This window comes from Mauremys mutica, unplaced genomic scaffold (assembly GCF_020497125.1).
Source record: "Mauremys mutica isolate MM-2020 ecotype Southern unplaced genomic scaffold, ASM2049712v1 000900F_np12_obj, whole genome shotgun sequence".
NCBI classification, from domain to species: Eukaryota; Metazoa; Chordata; order Testudines; family Geoemydidae; genus Mauremys; species Mauremys mutica.
This window is the reverse complement of record NW_025423069.1, coordinates 122286-146271: the sequence shown is the minus strand read 5'-3', so window position 1 is coordinate 146271 and position 23986 is coordinate 122286. Positions and strand designations below refer to the sequence as shown.

The following is a 23986-nucleotide window of genomic DNA, read 5'->3' as shown; positions in this document are numbered from 1 at the left end:
TGGGGGCAGGGGGTGCAGAAAGGGGGCTGGGGGCAGGGGGTGCAATGGGGGTGGCAGGGCAGGGGGTGCAGACACGGGGCTGGGGGTGCAATGGGGGGTGGCAGGGCAGAGGGTGCAATGGGGTGGCAGGGCAGGGGGTGCAGACAGGGGGCTGGGGTCAGGGGGTGCAATGGGGGGTGGCAGGGCAGGGGGTGCAGACAGGGGCTGGGGGCAGGGGGTGCAATGGGGGGTGGCGGGGCAGGGGGTGCAGACAGGGGCTCGGGGCAGGGCAGGGGGTGCAATGGGGGGGCAGGGCAGGGGGTGCAGATAGGGGCTGGGGGCAGGGGGTGCATTGGGGGGTGGCAGGGCAGGGGGTGCAGACAGGGGGCTGGGGCAGGGGGTGCAGACAGGGGCTGGGGGCAGGGGGTGCAATGGGGGGTGGCAGGGCAGGGGGTGCAATGGGGGGTGGGCAGGGCAGGGGGTGCAGACAGGGGCTGGGGGCAGGGGGTACAATGGGGGTGGCAGGGCAGGGGGTGCAGACAGGGGCTGGGGGCAGGGGGTGCAATGGGGGTGGCAGGGCAGGGGGTGCAGACAGGGGCAGGGCAGGGGGTGCAATGGGGGTGGCAGGGCAGGGGGTGCAGACAGGGGCTGGGGGAGGGTGACAGGGGCTGGCTGCGGCAGGGGGGTGCAGGCAGGGGGCTCTGGGCGGGGGAGGGGCGCAGACACTCACATGGGGGGGGGGGCTGGGAGCAGCAGGAGGCAGCCGGGCACCCACCAGGCAGCAGCAGGAGCCCCAGGGCCAGAGCTCCAAAGAGCAGGAGCAGCAGCAGGGCCAGGAGGCAGCTCACGTGGCTCCCGCAGCGCAGCGCCCCCAGCTGGCCGGGAGGAGGAATTGCACCTTCCCTGCCAGAGCCCATCCAAGCGACCCGGTTCCAGCTCCCACTGCCCCCTTCCCTGCCCTGGCAGAGACCCGGCACCTCCTAGAATATCAGGGCTGGAAGGGACCTCAGGAGGTGTCTAGTCCAACCCACTGCTCAAAGCAGGGCCAATCCCCAACTAAATCCCCAAATGGCCCCCGCAAGGAGTCAGCTCCCAGCCCTGGGTTTAGCAGGCCAGTGCTCCAACCACTGAGCCATCCCACCCCCACCCCAGGGGCAGCCATGTGCTGGGGAATGACTCAGGGCAACAATTTCCCACCTGAACAAGGACAAATCGCGGCAGATAAAATGGGGGGGAAAATGCCCCTCACTAGAGAAGATTTTAAACTGATGTTTGAAACTCATGGGGAGAACGGGGGAAATCGGGGGAGACGGGAGAGCGGCTCATTGGAGGGGATGGGGGGAAATCGCCCCAGATTTTATAGCCCGTGTGAGATACTGAGAGAGAAAAGGGGCAGAACTAGAGAGAATTTGTATCGGGGGCGAGAGGCAAGTGGCACAAACAGGGACAGGATCCAATTAACCCTCCTCCCCGCTTCGCCCGCCCGCCACTTCCCCCCCCCCGGGAATTTCCTGGCTGCACAGAGACAGTTCAACCCCCCCCCCGCGTCCCACTGACCTTCCCCCTCCTACAACTCCAGCTTCTCCCCTCCCTGCCTGACACCCCCCATCTCCCCCCACACCACAGGGGATCCCCCCCCGCCAGGCCCCAGTCTCTGCCCCCCAAATCCCACTGGGGCTGAGGCAGCTCTGAGGCTTCTCCCAGGTTCCCCGGGGCAGAGTCACTTTCCTGCCCAGCCCCAGTGCCCCCCCCCCGGGGTCTCTCACTCCCCGGGGGGCTCCGTGGGAGGCTGGACACCAGGGATGCAGGACGGCAGGAATGGGGGTGACAGGCCTCCTGTTCCTCAGTCTCACGGCGGGACCGAGGGGGTTCGTCACTCTCCGGCTCGGGAGCACTGGGAAGACCCGACCGTGGAGGGGCCGTCGCTGGGGGGGACGGCCCCGCGCAGGCGCTGAGCACGTCCTTATATCACTTCTGTGGCGGGAAAAGTGCTGAGGAGATGGAACGCTGAGGGCTGGTTTTGGCGGGAAAAACCGGTTTGGACTGGTTTGAGCCTGTCCCCTGATGGTAAACAAGTCCCCTCTCAGAGATGGAGTCCAGGGGTCAATAGTTCATATGCTCCAGATTGGATCTTATTTTAAAGCCAGTGATTTACTTCATAAACATCTTATTAACCAACTAATTGAACATATTGAACAGTTTATACTTCTTACACCTAACAATGAGATAAAAAAAAAAAAACACAGACAAACCTTGTCAGTAACGGCTAATGTCCTAACTGGGAAATCAGCAGCGGTTTGTAGCTGGGGGAGCGCACAGTCTGAATGTGTATGACCCGAGCCCAGCCCCCAGCCCCACATAGCGGTGGGGCTTGGCACTCTCTGTGCATTGGTGTGGTGGCTGAGTGGTTAACCAAGCAGTGACAATCCAAGGAGGTTCCCTGAGTCAGTCTCACTCCTGAGGAGATTCTGCACCAAAAAAATTCTGTGCACAATATTTTAAAATTCTGCAAATTTTATTTGTCAATAAATAAGTGTGGAGGCTCCAGCATTGCAGGGGGGAGCACGGAGGTGGGAGATCACCCTGCAGCCCCCACTCTACTCCAGTGAAACAGACTTGGTGGTGGGGCTGCACCTCTCTGCTGCCTACTCCAGGAGCCCCAAAAAGACTCCCCAGAACTGCTCATGAGGGGCACATGTGCCTTCCCTTTGCTTCCCCATCAAGAAGTCAGAAAGCCTGAGCAGCTGGCCCCGGGCGATTTGAAAGGGTGTGGGGGCTCCTGCCACCACTACCGGAAGCACAGCAGGACTAAAGTGGATTCCTGCCCACCCTCGCTCCGCACGGCGCACCACTCCCAGAAGCATCTGGCACATCCCTGCGGTCCCCGTGGGGTGTGTCTCTCGCACGCTGCCCCCACCCCAAGTGCCAACTCTGCCATTGGAACTGCGGCAATGGGAGCTGCAGGGGTGGTGCCAGTGGGCAGTGGTGCCAGGAGACCCACGCCCCCCGGGCCTCCTCCATGTAGGAGTTGCTGCCAGATGGGGGTGTGGGTCACTTTCGGGAGCTGCCCAAGATAGGTGCCACACCCCAACCCTCTGCCACAGCCCAGATCCCACACCCCGCCCACACCCAAACTCCCTCCCAGAGCGCCCCCCAACTCCCTGCCCCAGCCCAGAGCCCACATCCAAACTCCCTCCCAGGGTCCACCCCCCGCCTCCCCTGCACCCCAACCCCCTGCCCAGCCCAGAGCCTGCACCTCATGTACCCAAACTCCCTCCCACAGCTTTGAGGGGGGCGAGGAAGGACGGGCAGGACTTGAACCAGTTCTGGGCATCACCAAAAGTTATATAAACCTGGTGACGCTGAGCTGGAGCCCTAGTCACTGCACATCTCTCTCCTTACAGGGGGGACTCTGTGGGGCAGGGCGCTGCAGGGGGTTTATTCCTTCCTTTAATGGCTGTGGAAGGGGGAACAGGGAGAGAATTTGCTCCTCTGTTCTCTGCGGAACACGTGCAGGCAGCGGGATTATTTCCAGGGCTGTAACAAAACACAAGCTAGCAGAGGGGGGAAGGGATTTCTTGCAAGATCTATTCCCAGTGCAGCTCCCAAGCTGTGCCCTGGCGAGCTGTGCCCAGGGGATTTAGATGCTTTATGTAAGGGGACTATTGCCCCCTTACTAACATTCAGGGGGGTATTTGGTTGCTAGCTCCCAGCACTAAAAAGGGAGGGGTCGATGGGAAATCAGGAGCCTGAGACTGACAGTCCCCAGGAACAATGTGGAGAGACCAGTGCTCCAGGTCAGCCTGATTGACAGGGCGGGCAGGCTATTCAAGGAGTCAGGAGGCCAGGGGGGTCCCGTCCTCCCTGTGAGCTGGAATTGTCTGAGTCACATGGAGTGGGGCCGAGCTAAGGAGAGAGCAGGGGGCCCAAGCTGAGCTGATGGTAGCAGAGCTGCAGCCCCAAAGCCAGAGCACAGCCCAGAGAGAGCAGCCCTGCCCTGGGAGCAGAGCTGTAACAACTGGAGCCAGAGAGGCCAGACAAGCAGCCCAGGGAGCTGAAGGCAGAGCGGCAGCAGCAGCAGTGCTGAGGCAGAGTGGAGCTGGAGCAGTCCGGAGCTGGGTGCGGTGAGCAGCTGGGGAGAGCGAGGGGGACCCTGGGCAGTGGGCCCAGCACAGGGAGACGCCTCAGCCAAGAGGCCCTGCAGGCCAGACTTGGAGGGGGATCGTAACCCTGACAGGGCGGGGGTGATGCTGGGGAGAAGGGTCCTGCCACCCAGAGCCTGAGAGTGTGTGGCCACCGCCAGAGCAAGTGTCCAACCTGCAGCGTCCCTGCAGCACAGCCAGGGCCTGAGGAGGCGGCCTGGGACCTACAAGGAACAGACTGTGAAGTGCCCTGATGTCCAGAGACACTTTTTGTGATGGTCCCTGCCACAGAGCGGGGTGATGTGTTTTCCTTTAACCTTTCCCATTTTTTCTTATTTTTTAAATTTTATTGTTAATTAAATAACTTGTATTTGCTTTAAATTGTATGATGTGATCAGTGGGTCAGGGAGGTGCGCAGTGCAAAGAGAGGGACACCCTAGCCCCTGTCCCGGGTGACCACAGCAGGGTTGGGGGTCGAGCCCCCCCAGGAATCCTGGTCTCAGCCTTGTTGGGGTTACGAGGACTCTGCCAGACAGGAGAGTGGAAGGGGAGTCCTCAAGGGCAGGGAGGCCTCTGGGTAAAGGAAGTGGGAGCGAGGACTCAGATCCTTTTGCCAGCCCACTTCACCAGGGTAGTGCAGAAGCCAGGAAAGTTCCCCACAATAGCAGGACCATTCCCCCACTTACATCTAGATACAGTACCAGGCACGTAGGAGGATTTCCCCTTCTGAGTCATGGAAGCAGAAATTGACTTTTCCTTTCCAGATTTAGCTAATGTTCAGAAAGAGAATCTAGCACCTGCCTTCCAGATCTGAACACCTCAAAATTCAGGAGTGCTCAAGCTCAATTTGGGCAGCTGTTACTTCATTTCTCCCAAATCAAATATACTGATCCACTGTTATTTGCTGTACAAAAAGTAGGATAAAATTGAGCAAGAAATGCTTCCCAGGGGTTATTAGGACTGGAATTGCTATTTTCAACAGCCATTGCCATTTTTTTCTAGTTTTGTTTGTTTGAAAGGAAGACAGTGATATTGCACTGGCAAATTCCCCATAGAAACAAAGAATAATAAAGGCACCTCAACTTTTCCTCATTTATGGAGGACAGTCTTATAATATGCATCCAGGTATCCTCCAATCACACAAGCTGAAAATTGTTCCATTTTACTGCAGTTCTGTAACCATATGGGAACCAGTCCTGTCTGTGTTCTGTGCACATCCAAAATTCCTGCTGAATGACCCATCCTGGGAGCGAGTTACCAGTGACCCAGGGCTGGGGTGGAAGGAGGGTGCAGGTGGGGGGGAGCACCCAGGCCTGGGGCGGCAGGGAGTGTGTGGGTTGGGGAGCATTGGTGGGGGGGAAGGGGAGAGCCCAGATCTGGGGCAGCACAGGATGTGGGGGGGAGCCCAGGGCTGGAATGGCAGGGGGTGTGGGTTGCGGGGGGGGAAGAGCCCAGGGGTGGGGTGGCAGGGGGATGCAGGTGTGGGGGGGCCCAGAGCTGCGGCGGCAGTGGGTGCAGGTTGGGGGGAGCCCAGGGTTTGGGCAGCAGGAGGGTGTGAGGGGGAGCCCAGGGCTGGGATGGGGGCAGCCAAAATTTTTTTTGCTTAGGGCAGCAAAAAACGTAGAGCCAACCCTGCCTCCACACACTGTGAGGTAGGTAGGAGCAGATCATTATTATCCCTACTTGAAAGAGGGAGAAGCTGAGGCTGAAAAAGGAGAATTGAGTTGTCTGAGGTCACACAGCCAGTCAGTGGCAGAGTTGGGAATAGGACCCAAGAGCCCTGATTTTCAAACTAACCATCGGATCTTGAATTTCAGACACTGAATGACCTGAATAAAGTGCTCTCAGATGAGCTCCAGACCAACAACAGTGACAGTAATTATTCAGCGAGTATTTGAGGAGAACTGCAAGGTTAGAGAGAATCGTGAACTGCTCAGAGACAATGCAGAGCAGCAGCAAAATTCATCAAACATAGAACTGGTTCTGACTTATTTCCTTGGTCTTAAAAGAGAACAAGGACCTGACTCTCGTCCCTGTCAATAACCCCCTGCTCAGCCAATCAGGGGAGAGACTGAGGACGGGAGGCTGAGGGTTCTCACCAGAGAGCCCAAAGGATGGCCCAGGTCACTGGGGGGGATCACTGCCCGAGCTCTATTTCAGCCCCACATTTTTCAGTGGACCTCCCACAGTGGGAGCTGCAGAGCCCTCCCCCGCAACACACACACACACACACACACACACACACACACACACACACACACACACACACACACCCCTCTCCTGCTGTTGGGAGGGGAACAGGAGAAAGGACAAAAGAAGCAAAAAAGACAAAGAGAAACGAAGGAGGGATGGATGGAGGAAAAGATGAAGCAAAAAGGACAAACCCCAATGTCCCCAGTGATTCTAAGGGACAGAATCCCAGGTGCGCAATAAAATTCTGCCTCCTTAAGCTCGAGTTTTCCATGCCCAGAATTCAACTGTCACCAGATGGATCAGACTGAACAGGTTTCAAACCTCCAGGAGGCTCTTACCTTCTAAACAGGGACGGCTGTTTTCTAGTAAAATCACTAAAAGGGAAGGAGAAAACTCGAAAGAGGTTCCTCCTGGCGCTCACGTCCGTGAACCCGAATACTCTCTCAGTCCTCAAAGAGAGACCTGGAGAAGGAGACTTGCTGAAGCAAAGCCACAGGGGTCTCTGAGGTTTCCCTGGCCCCTCGCCCCTGTCCTGCCTGGCTGATGTCAGCATCTCTCTGTGAAGTCACCACCTCCCCACCAATAGTCTTTGACCAATAGGCTGAGGTCCTGCAAAAGGCCTTTGTGATGTCACTGCCACACCCCTCCCTTGCTGTGCCAATGTCCTGCCCCTGGCCAGGCACTTTGGAGGTTTGAGCTACTCCCTGGGGATCACCCCACTCAAGGAGCGTTCGTTCTAGGCAGCAAGCCGGCTAGACAGGAAAACATCAGACGCTGCTCCCAATGCTACACTCAGTTTTTCAGAAATTAGTCGACTTTATGGCCAGAAGAGACCATTAGAGCATCTAATCTGACCCTCTGCGTATCACAGGCCTCCTGTATGACACAAGCTACTTTTGGGGGCAAACACATTCCAGAAAGGCATCTAGTCTTCATTGAATGACATCAGGAGATGGCGAATCCATCACTTTCCTTGGTAACTTGTTCCTGTGGTGAATCATCCTTGTTGTTGACTATTTGTGCCTTAGTTGTAATATGAATCCTTGATCTGGCTCCCAGCCCCTCTCCAAGGGTTGCAGCTGTCTGGAGGTGCTGCCTTCCTCATTCACACCTCATTCATTCAACAGGGCAATTGATTACAAAGTGGGGGGAAGATCTTATTCTACTTCTAGCAAGAAGGCATTTTTCTTTTACCTTAGGGGCTCGCTATAACATATTACCAAGGTTCAATACAAAATCATATACAAGTTATACAAAAATGCACAATGCAGAGATTTATCTAAAACTGCATTGATTGACTGCTGTGTGCAGTAATATAGTGACCCCTGGGTCTTCGAATGAGGGTTTATACTTCGGGGTGGGGGTGGGGTGGCGAGTCAGAGGTGGGCGGGTGGGCAAAGAGGCGAGCAGTGAGCTAGCAGAGATTCTAGGGGCAGGGATGGGGGTTTCTGGCAGGGGAGGGAGGAGGTGAAAAGAGGCGAGTGGTGGGTGGGGGACTGACTGAGAGGACGCAGCAAGCCAGCAGGGGGCTGGGGGGTGAAGAGGGGTGTGACAGTGGGGCAAAGCGGGGAGGGGGTGGGTCCTATTTTACTGCTATGAAATGGTCACCCTATGCGCGTCGTTTCTTTCCCCCTCTACAGGCCTCCAGATACCATCAGTGCCTTGCTAGTGTGCCATGCACCGTGAGAAATCTCTTCTCTTTGTGTGTGACTGAGTGTTTCCCTTGTGTGTGAATTTATTCAACAAAATCTTGAGCTTTGTAATGGCTACCATGAATGAAAAGAAAAAGAGAATCAGAACTCAGCGTTTTCAACACTGAATGGACGAATAAATACTTACATACTGAGAATGATACAATTACTAAAGGAAGCTTTCAAATTTCAAAGGAAATTGCTGCTGCTGGGAAATGCTTCTCAGAAGGCGAGTTTTAAAAAAAAAAGTGTATCTTGATTGCTGTATCTGAGTTATGTCCAGAAAAGAGAGGAATATTTGAGAATGTCAGTCTATCACACATGACTGTACAGAGAAGAATAGCTGACATTTCTACCAATCTAAGTGATCAGTTAAAGCAGAGAGTCAGTGAATTCTGCTTTTACTCCCTAGTTATGGATGAAAGCACCGATTTAAAAGACACCGCCCAACTTCTTATTTTTATTAGAGGTACTGATAAAAACTTTGAAGTTACAGAAGAACTTGCTGGCATGTGCTTCGTGATGGGTCGCATAACCGGAAAAGAAATCTCCAGGGAAGTGATAAAGTGCATGAATGATAAGTTGGGATTAGATTTCACAAGCTTGGTGGCCATTTGTACTGATGGTGCTCCAGCAATGTGCAGAAAAAATGTTGGAGCAGTTAGTCTTCTTGAAGAATTTATCGGGAGACAAATAACCAAACATCACTGCATTTACACCAGCAGGTTTTGTGTGGCAATGTGTTAAAATTTGAGCCTGTAATGTGAGTGGTAGTTTCCATTGTAAACGAAATCTGTTCTAGAGAACTAAAACATAGGACATTTCGAGCCTTTCTTGAAGGGGTAGCCACTGAGTGCAGCAACTTGATCTACCATACAGAAGTGAGGTGGTCGAGTCGAGGAAGAGTGCTCTGCCGTTTCATTGCTTTGAAAGAGGAGGTAGCAAAATTCCTAGAAAATGGGCCAATAAAATTCCCAGAGCTTGAAAATGAGTCCTGGATTCAAGATCTCTTTTTCTTTTGTGCTATTACAGCCACCTGAATGACCTCAACATACAACTTCAGGGAAAAAAATCAACTTCTATTTCAACTGTGTGCAGCAGTGAAAGCTTTCAGAATGAAATTGAAACTTTTCAGAAGTCAGCTGTCAAAAGGTGAAATGTGTCACTTGTGCACAGTGTATCCCTCAGCACAAACATGCCGAATTAGGAGAAAAATATGCAAAGCACATTAATCTTTTGATTAAAGAATTTGACAGAAGACTTACTTTATCCAAAGAAGACAACATCCAATTGAAGGGGACTGAAGATCCTTTTTCTGTGGATCCAGAGGAAGTGCCACTAGATTTGCAGTTGAAGGTTATTGAACTTCAATGTTGGGCAGTTTACCAAAATAAGCACAGAGAAAGCAGCCTGCGGGACTTCTACAAAAGTCTGAACAATGAAAAATATAAGAATCTTATTGAAGTTGCACTGAAAACGTTCAGCATTTTTGGAAGCATGCACATACGTGAACATTTTCCAACATGAATAAAAACAAAGTTCTTCTCTGACTGACGACCATTTGGAAAACATTACGAAAATATCCACGTCAAATATTATCCCTGAATACGACAAGCTTGTTACCGAAAAGAGATGTAATCTCTCTCATTCAATTTGCAAGGTAATTATGAAAAGTACAAATGTTTTCTTTCAACGGAAAAGATGTTTTTCATTTTTCCATGATTCATAAAAAAAATTGTTTGATTTAATTGAAAAATTCTTAATAAAGTATCCCCTCCCCTTCCTTTTTGTCCCACAGCTGTTTCAGCACTGGGGAAGGAGGGGTTGTTTCCACAGGGCCAGGTGGTGCGGGGGGTGGGGTTGTTTCTGCGGGGCTGGGGGTTTTTGGCCCTCAGCTGTTTTCTTTGGAGTAATATGGCCGTCGCTGCTTTACAAGTTGTGCAGGCCTGACTCAGAGCATCCATAAGGTTTCTCACCCATGTGGATTCTCTGATGTCTGATAAGGTGTCTCCCCAATTGAACCGTTACCCGCACTCATGGCATGTGTAGCGTGTGTCTTCCAAGTTGATTCTCTCACTTGTAATAAGGTCTGAGAAGCTACTGAAGTTTTCTGCTGGCCTCTGCATAGTCTCAGAGGCTTTTTCTTTTTCTGGGAGTGCACAAATCTCGGAAACATTCCCTTTGGATCTTCCTGATAATGTCCCATGTGGTTCTACTTGCTCAGCATCTTCCTGCTGGGGTTTCTCCTCCTCATTCTCACGCACCATCCCATCACCTAATGGGAGACAGAGAGAATGAGACATAGGTCACTCCCTGTGCCTGAGAGAAAGGAAATCTCAGAGAGAGGAATGGAAAAAGGGATGAACAAAGCAAAATGTGTGTGGGAGAGATCAAACCTATCTGGAGCTGATTTTCCCAAAGCCCCTCCCCAGAGGAGAAAGGAACGGATCAGTTTTGGTCTGCATCTCACCAGAACTCTAAGGGGAAAGCGAGATTGGGGAGGGACCTGCTGCCAGTTGTTAGTCAGGATAGGTGGGAAGCCATGAGTGACATCTGCCATAATGATTCCATTTTTGCAGGGAACAATCCTGAACTTGGGAGAGCTCACAAAGTCTTTGTAGGGCATCCCGAATGTTTCCTGTATTCACAGACAGTTCTTGAGTTGGTTTAACCACTTCCTCACCTGTGCAGGCAGCTCTCAGGAGCACTTCTTTCTCAGAGACTTGGAGATCTGGGACCCACGGCTCTTCCCCTCGTTCCAGCTGCAAAATGACATTAGGTTTGGAAACTGGAAACTCTATTCAGGGCAAAGAAAAGAAGGGATGTCAGTGGAATTTGTGGGATACTTGTCACAAAAAAATATTCCATCATTTTAAGCCCAGCACATTTTTAAGCAGTAATATCCCAAGGCCAGCTTCCTTGGCTCAAAGTGACAGGAAAGTTATTATTATAAAATCATCTTCATTACCTTAGTGCCTAAGGGCCAACTAACAGCGGGTCCCCCTTGTGCTAGGCAAAGTACAAAGAATAGTAGCTGGGCCATGCCCTGAAGAATTTACAATCTAAATAGACAAGACAGACACAGAAGGGGGGAAGGGATAGAACCCACTGTTAGAATAGAGATATTCAGGCCTGCCTGTAAAGCCGATGCTTTAAGAACTTACAAGTATTTTTATCAATTCGCTATTTACAGGAGTATGAAAACAAAGAATCAAAATCTCAGTCCGCCTGTGTCTGGGCCTTCTCTCACTAGGCTAGTCTGAGGACTTGTTCTTAGGCTAAGGCAGTGGTCCCCAAGCTTTTTCGTCTGACAGGCACCGGATGATGAACCACCAAGGACCGTGGCCGGTGGACAAGCATCCGCTGAAATGCCGCCGAGAAGCAGCAGCATCAAGAGGCATCACCGCTGAAATAAAGCCGAAAATCAGTGGCATTTCGGCAGTGACGCCTCTTGATGACGCTGCTTCTCAGTGGCATTTCGGCAGATGCTTGCCCATCGGCCACTACGCGGGCGCACACAGATGCCCTGGCGGTCACCATGGCACCCACAAACACCGCGTTGGGGACCCCTGGGCTAAGGCCTTTGGCTAAGCAGCAGGGGCAGCCATAAGCTGGGAAGCGAAGGGTCACATCCTCACATCCCAAACCAGTCACACTGAAATAAGGTGCTACTGGGCTGTTAGGAAGATGATCCTGTCCTGATAGCGCCCATCACCACCAGATAAAGATACAGATCTTAAGATGGTTAAAGAAAACCTAGTTTGACAGCATCCGGTCTGGCAAGAAATCACTTATCAATGGCTCCCGCTGTGAAACCCTCATTTCTGTATTGTTCTAGCTTTATGGCCCCCACTTTCCTGTTGTTTATGTGTCTGGTTTTCTAATTGTTTCTCTCTTCTGTACAATTAATTGTGCTAGGTGTAGCTGAGAATATTACTATATAAACTGGGGTCAAACAGGAGGGGGAAGGGAAATTGGAATCATGTTTGCTAAGTGGAGGGAACAGGAACAGGGACACAGGCAAGGTTCTGCGGTGTCAGAGCTGGGAAGGGGCACACGGGGTAAATGCTCTTTGGCGTCACAGATGGTCAGGGAGACACAAGGTAAATGGTCTGTGGTGTCAGAGCTGGGAAGGGGGATGTGACGGGTTGGGTCACAGAAACCCCTTGGAACTGCCACTTGATGTGCTGAGATGACCTCTGAGTCCATTTTCCCTGCCAGCTTGGGACTTCAGTACTGTCTTGTTGAGCCAGACATGCCAGCCTGCTGCAACACAGACCCAGGTCTGAACCACAGCCCCCAGAAGCTGAAGACTGATCTGAAAACACTTTAAGAGGTGCTCCTATCTCCAGCACCCAGATACCCAGTTCTCAATGGGATCCAAACCCCAAACAAATCCGTTTTACTCTGTATAAAGCTTATACAGGGGAAATTCATAAAGTATCCACCCTCTGTAACACTGACAGAGAGATATGCACAGCTGTTTGCTCCCCCAGGTACCAATTACTTGCTCTGGGTTCATTAATAAGCAAAAGCGATTTTATTAAATATAAAAAGTAGAATTCAAGTGTCTGTTATTACTTGGAACCAGAACAAAGTAAATTACCAAGGAAAATAAAGCAAAAACACACAAAGCTAAACCTAACACAGTCGGCAACTGAATACGGATGATAATCTCACCCTCTGAGATGTTCCAATAAGCTTCTTTCACAGACTAGACTCCTTTCTAGTCTGGGCCCAATCCTTTCCCCGGTACAGTCCTTGTCCCAGCTCAGGTGGTGGCTAGCGGGTTTCTCCTGATTGCAGCCCCCTTTGTTCTGTTCCACCCCTTTATATACCTTTGGCACAAGGCGTGAATCTTTTTTCCCTTTGGTCCCCTCTCCTTCTAAATGGAAAAGCCCCAGGTTTAAGATGGATTCCAGTACCAGGCGACATGGTCACATGTCCTGAGAGACCCCTTCTTCCCGGCCTGACTCACAGGCAGGCTTGAAGCAAACAGAGCAAATGTCCGAGTTGATGGGAGCCATCAAGATTCTAAGCTAACATTAATGGCCCACACTTTGCATAACTACAACAGGAGTTCAGAGTTACATTTTATAGTCCTAGTTTCAGCTATAAGAATGATACATTCATACAGCTAGGAGATTATAAGCTTTGTAATGATACCTTACTAAGAGACCTTTTGCATGAAACATTCCAGTTATATTACATTCACACATATATTTTCATAAAATCATATGGAGTGCAACGTCACAGGAGACACGGGGTAAACACTCTGCGGCGTCAGAGCTGGGAAGGGAACACTGGGGAACTGTCTCTCTCAGCATATAGAGATACGCCCAACTGGTGTGAAGGGCTTCGGAATATGGTTGCTTGGAAACTAACCCCAATAAACATGGCATTGTCTGCGCTTCGGACTTCGGGTCATTTGCTGCTTGCAGTTTGCGTGAGAAGAACCAGGGAAGTGGGAGGGTGAAGGGAAAGCCCTGTAACAAAACTGACATGACCTGATAACCAAGAGGTGAGTCTCAGAGGAAGGTTTTAATACACTTTGGAACGGATCAGGGATTCCCACGAGGACTGGTGAGGGGGTGATGGTAAACACGCATTTAGATCCTTTTCTTGTTTTGTATCTTTTCCCCAGAAGGCTGAACCTCTGGCACTGTCATGGATCCATAGGATCTGTGCAATGCCCTGGCTTTTAAACAGTCCTTGGGAAATGCCCCTTGAGTGCACTAGACCCCCAAGGGCTCCCACTCTTCCACAAGGCCAGGCCACTTAGCTTCAACACCTGAGACTGAGCCTCTGGCTTCAACACTCCTACTTCAACCTGTGAGCTCTGCCAGCAGGTCCAGCTGAACGACACTTCTGTTCAGAGACTGTTCCTCAGTCAATGCACAGAGAAAGTTTTTGCTGTGACACTGGGCAGACTTTTAAAACATAGCAGGGTTCATTAGTCAACTGAAACGCAGCACTGGAAAGTCCTTAGATTAGGACAGAGAAGCGAAGAAGACAATATAGTCCATACTGGCAAATGCCCTTGAGCCAGGCTGCTGTAGAAAACAGCTTGGTTTCCTTTCACTGTGTCTGTTCATTTGTCTTCGCTCTGGTAGAGCTCCCTGCATCTGCGAGCCCAGTTCTTCCTGCTCCCAAAAACATAACGAGTCCATGTGTGCCTCACTCAGCCAAGCGGAGATCCTCCCATGGACAGGTGACAATTATTCCCTTGTCTCTGTCGGGTATCCCATTGATCTAGGTTGGCCCCAGCCAGTCCTTACTGACCCATTCATATCACCCCATGACAACTACGTGACAAAACACCCCATGTCTCCTGCTCATTCTAATCACAGCAACACCAACCACAGAGGGAAACTGAGGTGTGTATTGGCATCATACAAGTATCTCCAAAATTCCCACCTCTCTCACACACACTGCTCACAGCCCCTGGAGAGAAAGCAAAGCACAGGAACTGGACGTTAGTCCAGCGAACACAGTGGAGGACAAGCTGCAATCCTCAAACCCTGGTGAAAAAGGAGAGGCATGTGGGTCCCTGCCCATAGAGAGGGGCTGGCTAGAGGCCTGATACCTGAGGGGCCATTCCTTGAGCAGACCATAGAGGCTGGTCAAAGGCTTAGCTACCCCTGAACTGTGACATTCCCCAAAATGTGCTTTTGCAATTAGGAAATCTAGTGACTCAGGTGTAATGGGAGGGAGAATTAAACTTCTTTTCGGAAGAATTAGAGGCTGTTGCTCCTGAATTTTAGTGCCGAAAAGAAGGAAGTTTGGGGTGGGCTTTAGCAATTAGGTTGCACCACATTCATAGATTGGAATTGTTAATTAATAAGTGAGGTAAAGGCTTGATGCTTAATTATGGACTTCCCAAAGGCCACGTATGGGTTGGGGCAGCTATTGACATTCTTTTACCACTTGGTACCTCTTTTCCCATCATCTTAGGGCATCGGGTTATTCCTCGGCCATTTACTTCTGTCAGCATTTCTTAGCTCCAAGGCCTAAAATAGCGAAGCTAAAATCTTGCAGGTCTCAGCCTACAGTCCTTGCGTTTCAACCCTATTTACGTAGATACCTAATACGTGGTTATTCTCGCTACAGACCAATCAATCGATTCTCTATTTAGCATACAGTGATTCTATATAACATAACGTGTTAGTTATTTATAACACGACACAATAAATGAACAGTAAACTAAAATCACTGGCTGCCATTTCCACCCTTATTCCTACACTGCTTCTGTGGCTTGTGGTGCCCAGCGCTCTGCCTGCCGCTCAAGATGGGCTTTGCGCTCTCACATGGGGGCTGCATCTTGCTGGAGTCCCAGATACCCTGTGGCCGCTCCTGGCTCACTAGGGGCCATTTCAGATTTTGGGGAGGGGGCAACTTTAACTGTGATTCCAGGGGCTACTGATGCCCTGAAAACTGTAGGTTTTTTTGCAGAAAATAACTTAGAAATTCACTGACAAGCTCTGTATCTAATTGTTATATAAAGAAAGATAAATATATACTGACTCCAATTACAGCCACATATTAAATTTAAAATGTAAATTTAGAACAATCAGGAGATAATACAGCAAGATATTCCCTATCCCAAGCCATGAGGTATCCGTTCTGGAGCTTTGACGCAGGTATCAGAAACACACGTTTGATACTTTGCACCCTCTCTTTAGCAGAGATAAATAAAAATAGAGAAAGGAAGCAGATTTTACTTAACAGACACACTCTGTGTTACTGCCCTTAACTCCTCTATTTTAGTCAATTGTTTTTCACTCCACTGACAACGTATTTACTTACTTTTATATACGTGAATAAGGTTTTTTCTCTTTAATTAAGAGCAGGACATGATTTTTCTAGTTATTTTAGCATTTATGTTTACTGATCACAATCATGTATGTGACTCACTAACATTTGACTCCATCACTGCTATTAGTATCATACTTGGAACTACATTTATTTTCATAGAAATTTTAAGTTACTTTCCAGATGTAACTGTACCATGAAGTTTGGAGAGACAGGGCCCTGCACCTCCCTCACTTCCTGCCATTCACCGTGACTCTCAGCCAGCCAATAGAACAGAAGGTTTATTAGACAACAGGAACACAGTCCCAAACAGAGCTTGTAGGTACAGACAACAGGACCCCTTGGTAAGGTCCATCTTGGGGGGGGGGGTTAGGGGGCCAAACCCAGTTCTGGACTCCCTCCATTTCCCCAGCCAGCTCCAAACTGAACCCCACCCCTCCAGCCGTCTCCTCCAGCCGCCCCCTGCAGAGACACAGCCTAGGCTCTGCCATGCTGGGAACATGCTCCATCTCTTTATTGCAGGGGAGACCTGGCCCCTCCTGCCAGGCTAAGCCCACAGGGAGATTTTTCAGCCTCCCCAGTAATAAAGTCTCTGAACAAAATGCTGGAAAGGAGCAGAACCAAAGGGGCTGGGCAGGCTCCATAGGGACACTGGCTCCTCCCTTCCCCTCCTGTGCGGCCATGTCCTGTCGCTGGCAGAGATCGGCCCCCCCATCTCCCCCCCAGAGGCAGCCGTGTCTGCGGGCTCCCCCAGCCAGCACCTACTAACCCCCACCCACGCTGGGGGAGTGACACAGGGCAGCAAATTCCACCTACCCAAGGACAAATTGCTGCAGATAAACGGGCTGGGTTCACATCCCAAAGCTGAGGAGCATTTAAGAATTATGGAGAAAATAGGGAAAATGAGAGACTAGAGAGTCAATAATTTTAAAGAAAACGAGGGAATCTCCTTGGATTTTCTAGCCACATGTGGGGAGGGGAGAGAGAAGGGGAAGAACCAGAGAGAATTGTTCTCAGGTTTTGAGACAGAAAGAAATGGCACAATCAGGAAAAGGATGCAAGTAGCTCACCCCCGTGACCATAGGTGTGTGCAGCACATTTCATTAGGGTGTGCACCCAGGGAGCTCCGCCCTAGCCCCACCCCATCCACTGCCTCCCACTTCCTGCCCCCTGGCTGCCCCCCTCAGAACCCCCAACCCCCCCTGCTCCTTGTCTCCTGACTGCCCCCTCCTGGGACCCCCCCCCACTGTAACTGCCTCCCTAGGACCCTACCCCCTACCTGTCCCCCTGACCCTTATCCACACCCCTGCCCCCAGACAGACCCCGGGGACTCCCACGCCCCATCCAACCACTCCCCGCCCTGACAGGCCCCCAGAAATCCCGATCCATCCAACCCCCTCTGCTCCCTGCCTGCTCCAATCCCGCTCCACCGCCCGACAGGCACCCCCCGAACCGTCAACCCATCCAACCCTCCTGCTCCTTGTCCCCTGACCGCCCCCTCCACAGGCCCCCCCAACCGCTAATCACCCCCCAACTATCCAACCCCCCTCCCCACCTCCTGGCAGCTCTGTCTAGTGCCTGGTCCCACCCACACACTCAAAGTGGCAGAGGAGGTTCCCTCTCCTTCGGGGGGAAGGTTGCCTAGTGGTTAAGGCACAGGACTCAGGCTCAGGTGTTCTGGGTTCGAGTCTCTGCTCTGCCACAGACTCCCTGCTCAGCCTTGGGAAAGTCACTTCACCTCGTTGTGCCCTAGATGCTACCTGCCCAATGGGGCCAACACTGACCCTGCCTCCTGGGCTAAATCCATCCATGGCTGGGTGATGGGGGGGAGGGGAATGGAGATACCAACATGGGGAGATTTGGGCTGAATTTCTCCACAGCCGGAGAGTGAGAACCAGCTCCAAAGGGGGGATGGGAGCGAGAGGGGCTCAGGCCAGCTCCACACAGAGGGGGGTCAGGGCTTCAGCCTTGCAACTTCTGTCCTAAGGTGGCTGGGGCTCCCGAGCCGGGGACTTCAGCCCCACATCTTCTGCCAGGGCCCGGGGTTCTCCTCCCTGCCCCAGGGGCTCCTCCCCCCCCGTGCAGCTCCTGCTGGGGTCTGGGCTCCGCCCCCCAACCCAGCGGAGCTTCTCCTCCCCTGCCCCAGCCTGGCGCTTCTCCCCCGCCCTGCCCCACACTGCAGCTCCTGCAGGGGCCCGGGGCTTCTCCTCCCCACCCCAGCGTGGTTCCAGCCCAGTCGGGGGGCTTCTCCTCCCCCCACTCCAGCTCGGCTCCTCTCCCGCCCCCACGGGAGGAGGGGAGCAGCCTCCCCAGCCGGGGCTCAGGGCATTGGGGTGCCGGGGCTCCCCCCCTGCGCACGCCTGGGCCCGGGACACTCACACACACACTCTGCCCCGGGGCTCCCCTGGTGCCCAGAGACCGATCAACCCCCCACCTGCCCCCCCACCCTTCCCCGCCTGCAGCTCCGGCCTCTCACCTCCCGCCCCGCCAGCCGCACCCAGGGGAACCCCGGGCCCCAGGCTCTGTCCCCACCTGGAGCCCAGCGGGGCCGGGGGCAGCTCCTGCTGCAGCTGAGAACAGCGGCTCCGCTCCGGCCCGGGCGGCTCCAGCGCTGCTGGCAGCACATGGCCACCAGGGAGCAGCTGCTGAGCCCGGGCTCCGCGTCACAATGTGCCAGAGCCCCGCCCCCAGGAGCTGCCCCACCCCCGGGCTGTGCCAGAGCCCCGCCCCCAGGAGCTGCTCCGCCCCCGGGCTGTGCCAGAGCCCCGCCCCCAGGAGCTGCCCCGCCCCCGGGCTGTGCCAGAGCCCCGCCCCCAGGAGCTGCCCCGCCCCCAGCCTGTGCCAGAGCCCCGCCCCCAGGAGCTGCCCTGCCACCGGGATTTGTTCTCCTGCCTCCTACTTCCCAGCACCCTCCGCTCCCAGCTGCTCCCTTCCTGTGTCTGCAAACACCCCCCGGGCGGGCTGCAGTGCTCGCTGGGGCTGGCTCCAGTGGCTGAAGTTGCCTCCATCTCTGCTCACCTGGGGGAGGGACAAAGAGAGGAGATGGGCCCAGGGTGTGAAAGCAGAATTAGGGGGTGGGGAGAGAAGGACTGTTTGGAAAGGTGGGGTTTTTTGCGGGAGGGGGGTGATCCCAAGGTCGACGCTTCCATTAGGCGACACTAGGCGGTCGCCTAGGGTGCCAGGATTCGGGGGGTGGCATTTTGTGCGCTCCCCACGGGGCGCCCGGGAGCTTCCGGTTCCGCTCCCGTTGCACCACCAAAGATGGACCCTCCGCCAACATGCCGTGGAAAACAGCAGCAGGCAATTGAGCAGCTCAATGACTGCCGCTGTCGCCTGCGGCATTTCGGTGGAGAGTCCTTCGGCAGCGCGACGGGAGTGGAACCGGAAGCTCCTGTGCGCTCCATGGGTAGCACACAAAATGCCGCCCCCCCAATTTTGCCGAGGGCGCCAGAAACCCTGTTGCCGCTCCTGGGTGATCCAGACGGAGTCAGAAGAAGTTGGGCAGCAGAGGCTCAGGGAAATTGAGGGGAACCCCTGGGTGTCCCAGTGTTGGCCAGGGATTGTACAGCACCTAGCGCAATATGGGGTCCCGATCTCAGTCATGGTCTGTGCAGCACCTGGGAGCCCTGACGTCTGTTTCCTGATCACAGGCCCTGGGGATGGAGAGCGGGAAACCTCAGCACCTGAAGGGTTAATGCAGCCCTGTGTGCAGCCCCTGCTAGGGTGACCAGACAGCAAATGTGAACAATCGGGACAGGGAGTGGGGGTAATAGGAGCCTATGTAAGAAAGAGGCCCAAAAATCGGGACAGCCGGTCACGCTAGTCCCTGCTTAGAGAGTTGTAGTAATAACAGCAGCAAAGAGTCCTGTGGCCCCTTATAGACTAACAGACGTATTGGAGCAGGAGCTTTCGTGGGTGAATCCCCACTTCATCAGACGCACCAATAGTCCCATATGGGCTAGTGGTCAGGGTTCCTGGTTTTCATCCACGGGGCCTGGGTTCAACTTCTGGTGTGGGAACCGTGCAGAGCTTTTGCCCAGAGTGGAGACAGGAAATGAAAGGAACAGGAAGGGATCCTGCCAGCAGGGGAGTTAGACAGTGTGGGGAGGGGATCCCAGAAGTGGGGGTGGGGGGCAGAGGTCTGAGCGGAGACCAGGGAAGGATCCCAGCAGTGTGGGAAGTTGAGAGCACAGGCCTGGCATGGGGACCTGGAAGAGTGAATGTGTCCCTCTAAACCCATCAACTGCAGACTAGGCAGGACTGGAAGAATTACATATTTGTTGGTAATTGTCAATTTCTGTGTAAACGCACGACCCAATGGCAAAATATTTCCATCGATAATTATCAAAATTGGCAGATGGGCAAAGTAAGAAACATGCTGCTTGAGAACTTACCCTGTTGTAGGAGCAGCAGTGATCTGTGTGCTCCGTATAACCTGTATGCCCGAAAGGTCTGTTACACTCCCCCCACCCCGTCTCCTCTCCCTCTCTGAATGCCTGTGAAGTGGCTTTCCCCCTCCCCCACCTCCTGCAATGCCTGTGGGATGAATGAGCTGGTTGAACAGCTGGAAGATCAGAAGAGCTCCTAGATAGACAAGGTGTCTGGGACTCTCATTAGGCAGCATTGTGAAAGCACAGCTGAGCACAGGGCCCCTTCCCCTTTTAAGGACCTGCTCCTCATGGCCTGCGACTAGAGATGACTTGGCTGCATCTGGCGGGTCACACTCCACCTCAGCCAGTGTCCCTGCAGGGTCCATGCTCTGGGTGTGTGAGTGCTGCCTAATGAGAGTCCCAGACACCTTGTCTACCTGGAAGCTCTTCTGATCTTCAACCAGCCCATTCATCCCACAAGCATTGCAGGAGAGAGCGGGAGGAGGAGGGGGAAAGCCACTTCACAGGCATTCAGAGAGGGAGAGGAGACAAAAGCGAGGGGGAGGGGAAGTATAACAGACCTTTTGAGCATAGAAATCACTGCTGCTCCTACAACAGCAGGGACAGGCCACTAGGAGCGAAGGAAGCCAGCATGTTTCTGCCTGGCTTTGAACCAGGGACCTTTTGCGTGTTAGGCAAACGTGATAACCACTACACTACAGAAACTCTGTCATGGGGCTGTATCCTTCCCTTCATAAGAACATAAGAATGGCCAGACTGGGTCAGACCAAAGGTCCATCCAACCCCATATACTATCTGCCAACAGTGGCCAATGCCAGGTGCCCCAGAGGGACTGAACCTAACAGGTAATGATCAAGTGATCTCTCTCCTGCCATGCATCTCCACTCTCTGACAAACAGAGGCTAGGGACACCATTCCTTACCCAGCCTGGCTAATATCCATTAATGGACTTAACCTCCATTAATTTATCTGCAAAAAGAACAAAGAGAACATGTGGCACCTTAGAGACTAACAAATGTATTTGAGCATAAGCTTTTGTGGGCTAAAACTCACTTCATCGGATGCATGCAGTTAAAAATTCAGTAGGAAGATATATACACACACAGAGAACGTGAAAAAAATGAGTGTTGCCATACACACTATAACAAGAGTGATCAGTTAACGTGAGCTGTTATCAGCAGGAGAAAAAAAACTGATTTTGGGAGGGGAACAGGAGAAAGGACAAAGGAAGCAAGAGACGAAGAGAAAAGAGGGATCAGACAGTGGATGGAGCAAGAGGTGAAACAAAAAGGACAAACCCTTATGTCCCCAGTGATTCTAAGAGACAAAATCACAGGTGCAGAATAAAATTCTGCCTCCTTAACCTCGTGTTTTCCATGCCTAGAATTCAACTCTCACCAGATGGATCAGACTGAACAGGTTTCAAACCTCCAGGAGGCTCTTACCTTCTAAACAGGGACGGCTGTTTTCTAGAAAAATCACTAAAAGGGAAGGAGAAAACTCGAAAGAGGTTCCTCCTGGTGCTCACGTCCGTGAACCCGAATACTCTCTCAGTCCTCAAAGAGAGACCTGGAGAAGGAGACTTGCTGAAGCAAAGCCACAGGGGTCTCTGAGGTTTCCCTGGCCCCTCGCCCCGTCCTGCCTGGCTGATGTCAGCATCTCTCTGTGAGGTCACCACCTCCCCACCACCTTGGACCAATAGTCTGAGGTCCTGCAAAAGGCCTTTGTGATGTCACTGCCACACCCCTCCCTTGCTGGGCTAATGTCCTGCCCCTGGCCAGGCACTTTGCAGGTTTGAGCTAGTCCCTGTGGATCACCCCACTCAAGGAGCGTTCGTTCTAGGCAGCAAGCCGGCTAGACAGGAAAACATCAGACGCTGCTCCCAATGCTACACTCAGTTTTTCAGAAATTAGTCAACTTTATGGCCAGAAGAGACCATTAGAGCATCTAATCTGACCCCCTGCATATCACAGGCCTCCTGTATGACACAAGAGCTACTTTTGGGGCAAACACATTCCAGAAAGGCATCTAGTCTTCATTAAACAACATCAAGAGATGGAGAATGCACCACTTTCCTTGGTAGCTTGTTCCTGTGGTGAATCATCCTCGCTGTTGAATATTTGTGCCTTAGTTGTAATATGAATTTGTCTCTTTTCACCTTCCAGCCACTAGGTCTTGTTAGGCCTTTCTCTGCTCGATTCAAGAGCCCTTTAATACCCAATCTTTTCTCTCCATTAAGACACTTCAACACTTCAATGAAGTCACCTTTCAATCTTCTTTTGATCAGCTAAACAGGTTGAGCTCTTTCAGTAGCTCCCTAGAAGGCATTTTTCTCCAGCCCTCAGAACATTTGGTGGCTCTTTGCTGCCCCAAACTCTAATTTCACAACATCTTTTTCAAATGAAGACACCAAAACTGGAGGCTATTCCAGTATCAGTCTCACTGATGCCGTGTCACCTCCTGTGACGTTATTGACATAATCTGTAACTGTATAGATCACCGTTGCGACCACTGTTCTATATTTGCAGCCAATATTGTAGAAAGGCTGTTGTGTAAGGGGTCTATGGAGAGGTTCTGATTGGCTGATAATGATGCTATCTCTAGATGTGTATCATTTTTGTAGTTGACGTTATGAATATTGGTTCTATGCTGCCCGTATTTTAAACTTGTGCTCTGCTTCTGGGAAACACCCCAGACAAGCTGGTGTCAGTTCTGCCTAGCCGGCTTGATGCAGGTTAGGCAAATGTGAGAACCACTACACTACAGAAACTCCATTACAGTGCACTGCCCTGCCCTGCCCTCAAATTCCCCGCACTTTGGTGGTGCTCACCCTGGCACACACTGATGGGCGAACCTGGAGAAACTGGCAGCAGCTCTCTGATGGGTCAGCTGGAAGAAGAGAGGACGGGAGCCAGGGATCAGGAAGTCGTCCTTACATCACCTTTGTGACTCTAGCTTGAAGGGGAGCTTCTTTTTCTTCCCCTTGCTGAGAAGCAGCAAGAGAAGAAAGAAAGGTCCGGTGGGCCAACTGGGTGCAGAAGCCAGTGCTGCCTTTTCCTGCAGTGAAGCCCAAAATGAGGGACTTGCATTGAGTAAAGGCAGTGCTGTGCTTCCAGAAAAGAGCCCACTGCTGCAGGAAGAGGGATGAAACAGCCTGCTGAAGCCTGGGATTGAATCAGGGAACCTTTAGATTTTCAGTCTAACGCTCTCCCAACTGAGCTACTTCAGCACCTGCAGGGGTGCCTTTTTGGGCTGCTGCTGCTCACCTTGAAGTTTATTCTCCATAAACCATCTCTCCAGTCAACAATGGCCAATGCAAGACGGACATCGCTTGCTATTTTAGCCCTTGGAAACGCCATTGACTAGTCTCTGGATCTCTCAAATGCTGTGCTTCAGTTCATGGAGGAAAGGCGAGAGAAGCGACCTTTGACCAGGGAAAGCAGGAGTTAGGGGTTAACATCCTAATGCTGTCTGTCTCCGACTGTAACACTATTTAATACTGGCCCACCCTGTGCTGGTGAGTACTCCATTTCTAGATGTTAGTACATTTCAGTTACTGTCAACATTAAAAGTTTCTATATGCTTAAAATAAATGATTTTTTAATTTGCTTATATATGGCATGAATAAATACAGATTTACACATCCTAGCATGGACATTTATTGTCTTATATGATAGAGAAAATCCTGCATCCAAACTGTGCATCGAAATCATGAAATGAGCTACAAATGCAATAAAAATAAGGTATTCAATGGTTTAACATATGGAGCGGGGGTGGG

General features: G+C 52.1%; 2 non-coding genes across 2 annotated transcripts; both read right to left on the bottom strand.

The window, feature by feature from the left end:
- Window positions 1-20840: 20840 nt before the first annotated feature.
- Window positions 20841-20913, bottom strand: TRNAV-AAC. The gene has a single exon. It is a non-coding gene; the product is annotated as a tRNA-Val (tRNA).
- A 2450-nt stretch (window positions 20914-23363) lies between these two features.
- On the bottom strand, window positions 23364-23437 carry TRNAF-GAA. Its single transcript has one exon. It is a non-coding gene; the product is annotated as a tRNA-Phe (tRNA).
- Window positions 23438-23986: the final 549 nt, after the last annotated feature.